Below are 7,669 nucleotides of genomic sequence, written 5' to 3' on the forward strand. Positions count from 1 at the left end.
GGGGTGCTCTCATTGCGGGAGGTCCTCACAAAGAGGTGGGGCTGGATCTGAGAGTGATCCCCTCTGATGGTGACCTGAGCCATCCTTTGGGACATCTGGTGAGACCTCTCAGCCTCCCGCCGCTCAGAGTTTCCAGCCAGAAGACTCTTCGCAAAAGGAGATACACCCTTCCCAGAGACACTGCAATACCAGGTCAATGCCTGAGGTGGACAGAGCAAGCTCCTATTCCAGCCCCCTGTTTCAAAAACCAATTTAACATACAGTCCTCAAATAAAGGACAGATCAGATATTAAACTGATAAGAACAGATTTAAAAATTTTATTAAGATGATGTTAAAATAAAAGTGAATGGCACAGAGTTTAAGTTTAGAAGTTTCTGGTTATCAGGGAATAACATACAGCTTATCGAGGGTGCAAAGTTTGGTTTAAGATCGGGTGTCATAAGAAATACAACAGAGGGTCCTGTGGCCCCTTTAAGACGAACAGAAGTATTGGAGCATAAGTTTTTGGCTGATGAAGTGGGCATTCACCCACGAAAGCTTATGCTCCAATACTTCTGGTAGTCTTAAAGGGACCACAGGACCCTCTGTTGCTTTTTACAGATTCAGACTAACACGGCTACCCCTCTGATGCATAAGAAATACATAATCCGCAATGTCCCCGATTGGGAATAAAAGGTTGATGGGTTAAAGTACAGACATTGAGATATGAGAGTATGAACTTCAGAAAGTGGCTATGTTCATGTGCGGAGTATAATGAGTGGATATGAGAATGGATTGGCCCTCATTTGGTGACATTTAATGTTCAGAGATTTTATGGCTCCAGTTCATATGATCCAACGGAGAAAGTCGCTTGGTCCCTTTGCTCCAAGGAGCCCCCAAGGGATGCTGACACCCTCGGACGCTGCGCAGAACCAATGCCCCCACTGCTTTCTTCCTCGCCATGACGAGCTCCCAGACACGCACCAAACTCCATTCATGTGACTTTGAGAACTAGGTAACTCTAAGTGAGGATCACTTCCCCGAAATGACTCCAATGGAGGAATTCAAAGCAAGAACCCTTAACACACAATTCTGTTCAAAAGGCAGAGAAGTCTTTCAGCCTCCTTCCTCTCGCTGGTTTCCCTGCACACTCCTAATTTGCATATACTCACCCACTGACCTAGGACTAACAATCTCTCCCTGTTAACTCTTACAGCAAAACAGGTCAAAGAAAGCGTATGCAAGCGCTATACCACAGCCCCAATGCTCTTTTCTGCTCCTTCCCACAGAACTATCTCCAACGTACGGTCAATCGCATCAAATCAATTCCTTGCCATTGCAGGGCCTCGGGCATTGGTGCACCTCAGTCTCTCTGAGGTGACCGGCTGGTTGCTTCTGGCCTTAAATGCTATGAATCTGACTCAAAGGGCCACGACCTTCCTCCTCTTCTGCTCCTACGAACTATCCCTCGTCTGGGCAAAACATTTGCAGAGACTGTTTCCTAAGTTAAAACGGTGGCGTTTTCCCAACGGGAAAGGGATGGAAAATTTCTCTTCTGCAGGGAGACGAGGGAAAGAATGATCCAAACCACGCAATCAATTCTGGAAGGTATACTAAGGAGAGCGGTTTAAGAACCTACACAGAATAGACTAAGAAAGCAGCTGTTCAACTGACCTACAAACAATGACAAAGTAAAATCTGCAAGAGCAGCCTTTCAACTCATCCAATATTAACACAGAAAACATGGGGACTAGTTATTCTAATTCTTTCCTTGAGAAACAAAATGATGCATGAAAACAAAAATGAAACTCAAGAATATATCCGTACGTTATTTTCTACATTATGCAAGCCTTGCCTCAGCAAATCACTAATACTGAAAACACATGAAACCAAACAGCTAGATGAATACAGGTATCAGAGGGGTAGCCGTGTTAGTCTGGATCTGTAAAAAGCAACAGAGAGTCCTGTGGCACCTTTAAGACTAACAGATGTATTGGAGCATAAGCTTTCGTGGGTGAATGCCCAGTTCCTCGGATGCATGTCTGTTACTACTTGGAACCACTTAAATCCTACTTTCCGTATTTAATAAAAACACTTTTTACTTGTTAATTAAGTTAATTAATTAACCCAGAGTATGTATTATAATACCTGGGGGGTGGCGGGGGGGAGCAAATAACTGTGCATATCTCTCTATCAGTGTTATAGAGGGCGAACAATTCACGAGTTTACCCTGTATAAGCTGTAAAATGGATTTATTTAGGGTTTGGAGCCCCTTGCGAGTTGGGCATGTGAGTGTTAAAGGCAGGAACACTTCTGTAAGTTGCTTTCAGTTAAGCCTGCAGCTGTTTGGGGCAAGTAATTCAGACTCTGGGTCTGTGTTGGAGCAGATGGGCGTGTCTGGCTCAGCCAGACAGGGTGCTGGGGTCCCAGGCTGGCAGGGAGAGCAGGGGCAGGAGTAGTCTTGGCACATCAGTTGGCCGTTCCCAAGGGGGTTTCTGTGATCCAACCCGTCACAGGAGGTAATTCTTGTATTGGACCTGCTTCTGGTGGGGAGAGAGAGAAAGAGAAGCACAATGGAAGCTTCTCTCTTTCCCCAGCAGTAGTTGGTCCACAAGACAAGCTATTCCCTTGTCTCTCTGATACCCTGGATTCCTGGGACTGGACCCGGCTACGACTCTAGGGCATAACTGAAGCGTTCTTGAAATCAAGTTACAACTTTGTCGGGCCCCTCCTTTTCTGAGCTGGGCTGCAGCCCGTGACGCAGCCGTCCGTCCACAGAGGAGAGCGGGCCCAGCAGAGGCACTTCGGCAAGGGCACCTGGTGGGCTGGCGGCTGGGCTCTTAGCGCTGAAGAGCCGGGGCTGGCCAGGGGAGTGCGCCGGGCCTGGGCAGGCAGGGGGAGGGGCCCAACTGGGGGGGGAGGAGCCCCATGAGCACGTATGCAGATATGTTTGCGAGCAGAGCATTGTGGGAGTGGGAGCAGGCTGCCGAGCAGGGCCCGAATTTGGCACCTGGGGCTCCGTGTGGAGAAGAGTGGGGCCCCGGGGCCACGTCGGGGCAGCTCGCGGCGGTGGGGGCTGGTGTGGGTGGGGCCGGCGGGCGTGGGCGTGGCGTCCCTCACCGTGGGTGGAGAGTGTGGGGTGAGTGAGGGCGGGCGGCCACTGGGCGCTAGGAACTTAGAGAATTTTTCACTTGACCACAGCTCAAAGATACCATGATCATCAAGGTGGTTTTCCCTGGGTGAGGCTCATCCATTGCACTGTGGGTGTGCTGACCCCTGTGATTTCCCCAAATGCAGGAAACTCAACTGCAGACTTTGTGGTAGTGGGGAACTGCGTTCATGCTTTCCCCTGGTACTTGGTCAAGGGAAGAAAAATCACAGATAGTGCTCTTTGGAGCTCTCTACAGCTCTTCCTTAGCCTATGCTAAAACTCTGTCATTTTCTGTTCCTTCTCTTTTATAATTGCTCTGTTCTGCAGCTTGCTCTAGAGTGGCTTGGTTTCTGTGTTCTGGCTTGACTCAAGGAGAGCTGCCTGGCTCCTTTATTCTCTTTTTCCCTAATGTAGTCCTTGGTGCGTTTGCGCTTCCTGCTGGTCTAACAAAAGAAAGCAATTGGTTCTTTTTTGAGCCCTGTCTTGACCACAGCCTCCGGCAAAGAGTTCTACAGGTTGACTGTGTGTTGTGTGAAGAAATACTTCCTTTTCTTTGTTTTAAACCTGCTGCCTATTAATTTCATTTGGTGACCCCTAGATCTTGTGTTAGGAGAAGGAGGAAATAACACTTCCTTATTTACTTTCTCCACACCAGTCATGATTTTATAGACATCCATCGTATCCCCCTTTAGTCATCTCTCTTCCAAGCTCAAAAGTCCCAATCTCATTAATCTCTTCTTCTACAGAAGCTGTTTCATATCCCCTCATCATTTTGGTTGCCCTTTTCCCCCCCGGAATCTTCCCCATTCCAATATATCTTTTTTCAGTTGGGGTGACGAAGAAGCTCACGTTTATAGACTCACAGAATGCTCCCAAGAAATTGTAACAATACTTCCTCATAAAGAAACCGAAACGCTAGAGATTTCATATCTTTCAACCACCTGAAGAAAAAAAAACTGCTTCCAAAAAGTATCATCACCCCAGTAAAACGGTTTCTGCTTTTCTAACCAGAACATTCTCCCCCAAAGGAGATGCACCAGTCCTGGAAACACTGCAATACCAGGTCAATGCATGGGGTGGACAGAGCAAGCTCCTATTCCAGCCCCCCATTTCAAAAATCAATTTAACATACAGTTCTCAAATAAAGAACATATCAGAAATTAAACTGATAAGAACTGATATAACTTAGAGAATTTTTCACTTGACCACAGCTCAAAGAACTACACTTTGAGCTTAGCTCCAAGGAGCAGAGAAGCAATGCTGATACCGCCCGACGCTACACAGACCCTCTGCCCCTACCGCTTTCAACCTCACCATGACGAGCTCCCAGACAGGCACCAAACACCAGTCACGTGACTTTGAGCACTAGGTAACTAGTGTGGATCACTTCCCCGAAATGACTCCAGTGGAGGAATTCAAAGCAAGAACCCTTAACACACAATTCTGTTCAAAAGGCAGAGAAGTCTTTCAGCCTCCTTCCTCTCGCTGGTTTCCCCTTTACACTCCTAATTTGCATATACCCACCCACTGACCTGCGACTAACAATCTCTCCCTGTTAACTCTTACAGCAAAACAGGTCAAAGAAAGCGTACACAAGCGCTATACTGAAGCCCCAGTGCTCTTTTCTGCTCCTTCCCACAGAACTATCTCAAACGTACAGTCATCAGGCATACGTAAGATACAATTTCACTCCATACCAGTCCAGTCCCTTGCTGTTTCTTGTCTAACCACTGCACAGCTATGGTATACCCTACCCTGAGCTGAATCCCGACTTTTGTGCTCAATCTTGCCCTATATCTACCTGTCTCTGTGGCGCAATGGGTCAGCGTGTTTGGCCGTTAACCGAAAGGATGGTGGTGAGCCTGCGCTCTTTCCTTGCTCCTCAAGACCTGCTGGGAGCCTCAAAGGCCCCCTTTTGCCGCCTCAGAACCATCCCTCTTGGCCTCAGTGCTTTCAGCTGGTGGCCCGAAGAGCGGGCTGGATGCCATTCAGAAACCCATCTCCCAGCAGCCATGCGGAGGCTCAGGCTTAATCCTCAAGGCTGAGCGCAAAACCTTCAGCCAGGAACGTTTCGCTCCCTTCCCACCTCCGCCCAAGCGGCAAGGGAGAAACGGACGAGACACGCTGGCTCGAAGACTGCCTCCCTCCCACTTCCCTGTAGGCTGTGCAAAGCTCTTGGCCTGCCTCATGCCTCGTCAGGAAAGCGTGGCCATGCTGGCCAAGTCTGAGTCATGTCCGCAGCCTGGCCCTGGCCCGCCCCGGCTGACGGAGCGCAGAGCCACGCGAGTCAATGGCAGGTCAAGTCGGGACCCTCGGCTCTTTCCCCTGACAGCCACACAGAGCTGCCTAGCGTCCCGAGAGCCTCCCTCGTGTTCTCCCGCAGCAGCCGCCTGCCGGTGTGGGTGGGAAAAGGGGGACGAGGAAGCACTGCTGCCTCATTCCGGGACAGGAGGCCCTCACCACGCCCAGGCCTGCCTCTTGCCTTCAGCCCAGGCAGCCAGAGGTGCCGGGGAGCTCCCTGGCAGGCCGTCGCCTCAGCCACCTCTTGTCTCATGGCTTAGGCCAGGGGTCGGCAACCTCTGGCACGCGGCTCGCCAGGGTATGTCTGCCAAGTCTTGTATGAGGGTTGGGGGCATGTCAGGAGAAGATGGTTCAACAGGGGTCAGGCCTAGCTTGGAGTTATCTAGGGCTATAAAACAAATAGCAGAAAATTCAGCCGGAGACCCGGAAAGGGCCGCTTGCTTGGCTGATCCGTCAGCCAGAGCATTTCCTCGTGTGACCTCATCACAAGGAATTGGATGGGCAGCGCATTTTATAATGGCTATCTCAGAAGGGAGTAAAAGAGCATTAAGAAGTGCATTAACATAAGGCCCATTTCGGATGGGAGTCCCTGCAGAAGTGAGGAACCCACGGTACTTCCAGAGCTGCCCATAATCGTGTACTACCCCGAAGGTATAGCGGGAATTGGTGTAGATGTTAACGGACCGTTTTTCCGCTAGGGTGCAGGCATGGGTAAGGGCGATCAATTCTACCACTTGAGCGGAGTTCACCCCTGGAAGAGAGTGAGCTTCCACTAAGTTGTGGGATGAGCATATAGCATAACCTGCTACAAGGATACCCTTGGGGTTTCTTAAACAGGACCCGTCAACAAAATATATTAGTTCTGGGTTAGGTAAAGGGGTCTCTCCCAAATCTATCCGGGGAGAACATAGTTCAGTGGTTACCGCTTGGCAGTCATGAGGCTCCCCATCCCAGGCTGTTGGGAGCACAGAAGCTGGGTTGAGAACAGGGCAATGGACTAGGGTTACATTGGGGGCATTTAGGAGCAACATTTAATATTTAGTCAAGTGAGAATTGGACATGTGTTGGGTCGCTCCTCTTAGGAGGAGTGCGGTTACAGCATGGGGTACTGACACAAGGAGAGGGGAACCCAGAACGAGTGCGGCCGAGGTGTCCACCAAAATTGCAGCTGAAGCTACTGCTCTAAGACACGGGGGCAGTCCTGCCACCACCGGGTCTAGAGGGGCGCTATAATAAGCGACAGGCCTTTGGGAGTCCCCGTATTTTTGAGTCAACACCCCCTGTGCTATTCCATCCTTTTCCTGTCAAAAGAGGGTGAAGGTTTTAGAGTAGTCGGGTATGCCCAAGGCTGGGGAACTAGCCAATAGTTCTTTAAGAGTTTTAAAAGCGGTTTCAGCTGTTTGGGTCCAGGGGAGGGGTTCAGGCACATCCTTGTGGGTTAGGTTATGTAAAGGTTTGGCAACAGAGGCGTATTCAGCTATCCATTGCCAGCAATAGCCTGCCATTCCAAGAAAGCCACGCAGCTGCCTTTTAGTAGCGGGTCTGGGAACCTGCAGTAATGCTTTAATTCTATCGCGAGATAAATGTCTCTCTCCTGCAGTCAAATCGTGCCCTAAGTAGTGGACTCGGGGGAGGCAAAGTTGCAGCTTTGATTTGGAAGCTTTATGCCCCTTTTTTGCCAGAGCCTGCAGCAGGGCCAGAGAATCCACCTGACAAGCCTCCAACATTGGAGAGGCTATCAGGAGATTGTCCACATATTGGACTAAAGTGGACCCTTTAGGAAGCGTAACATTCTCCAGGTCCTTCCTGAGGATCTGGGAGAAAATGGTAGGCGATTCCGTGTAACCTTGTGGCAGTCTGGTCCAGGTGTACTGCAGGCCCTGGAAAGTAAAGGCAAACAGATATTGGCTTTCTGGGTGAATGGGGATAGAGAAAAAGGCTGAGCATAGATCTACTACTGTGAAGTAGGTAGCTGAGGGGGGAATGCAAGAGAGAATGGTTGCGGGGTTGGGCACAACCGGGAACAGGGGGTGGACTACTGCATTTATAGCTCGCAGGTCTTGAACAAAGGGCCATTTCCCTGTTCCTGGTTTTCGGACGGGCAGGATTGGGGTATTACATTCACTACTACTTTGAACAATAACCCCCTGTTGAATCAGGGATACCAAAACTGGCCTGATCCCCTCCTCAGCTGCTTTAGAAAGGGGGTATTGTGGGATCCTGGGAAGGGGCTTAGT

General features: G+C 49.8%; 2 non-coding genes and 1 pseudogene across 2 annotated transcripts; 1 reads left to right on the plus strand and 2 right to left on the minus strand.

The window, feature by feature from the left end:
* Positions 1 to 155: 155 nt before the first annotated feature.
* Positions 156 to 348, minus strand: LOC112119006. Its single transcript, XR_002909083.2, has one exon. It is a non-coding gene; the product is annotated as a U2 spliceosomal RNA (small nuclear RNA).
* A 2,819-nt stretch (positions 349 to 3,167) lies between these two features.
* LOC112125065 lies at positions 3,168 to 3,331 on the plus strand. Its single transcript, XR_002909694.1, has one exon. It is a non-coding gene; the product is annotated as a U1 spliceosomal RNA (small nuclear RNA).
* An 826-nt stretch (positions 3,332 to 4,157) lies between these two features.
* On the minus strand, positions 4,158 to 4,390 carry LOC112125066 (annotated as a pseudogene).
* Positions 4,391 to 7,669: the final 3,279 nt, after the last annotated feature.

The sequence above is a fragment of the Terrapene carolina genome, unplaced genomic scaffold (genome assembly GCF_002925995.2).
Source record: "Terrapene carolina triunguis isolate 2854851 unplaced genomic scaffold, T_m_triunguis-2.0 Scaffold32613, whole genome shotgun sequence".
NCBI lineage: Eukaryota > Metazoa > Chordata > Testudines > Emydidae > Terrapene > Terrapene triunguis.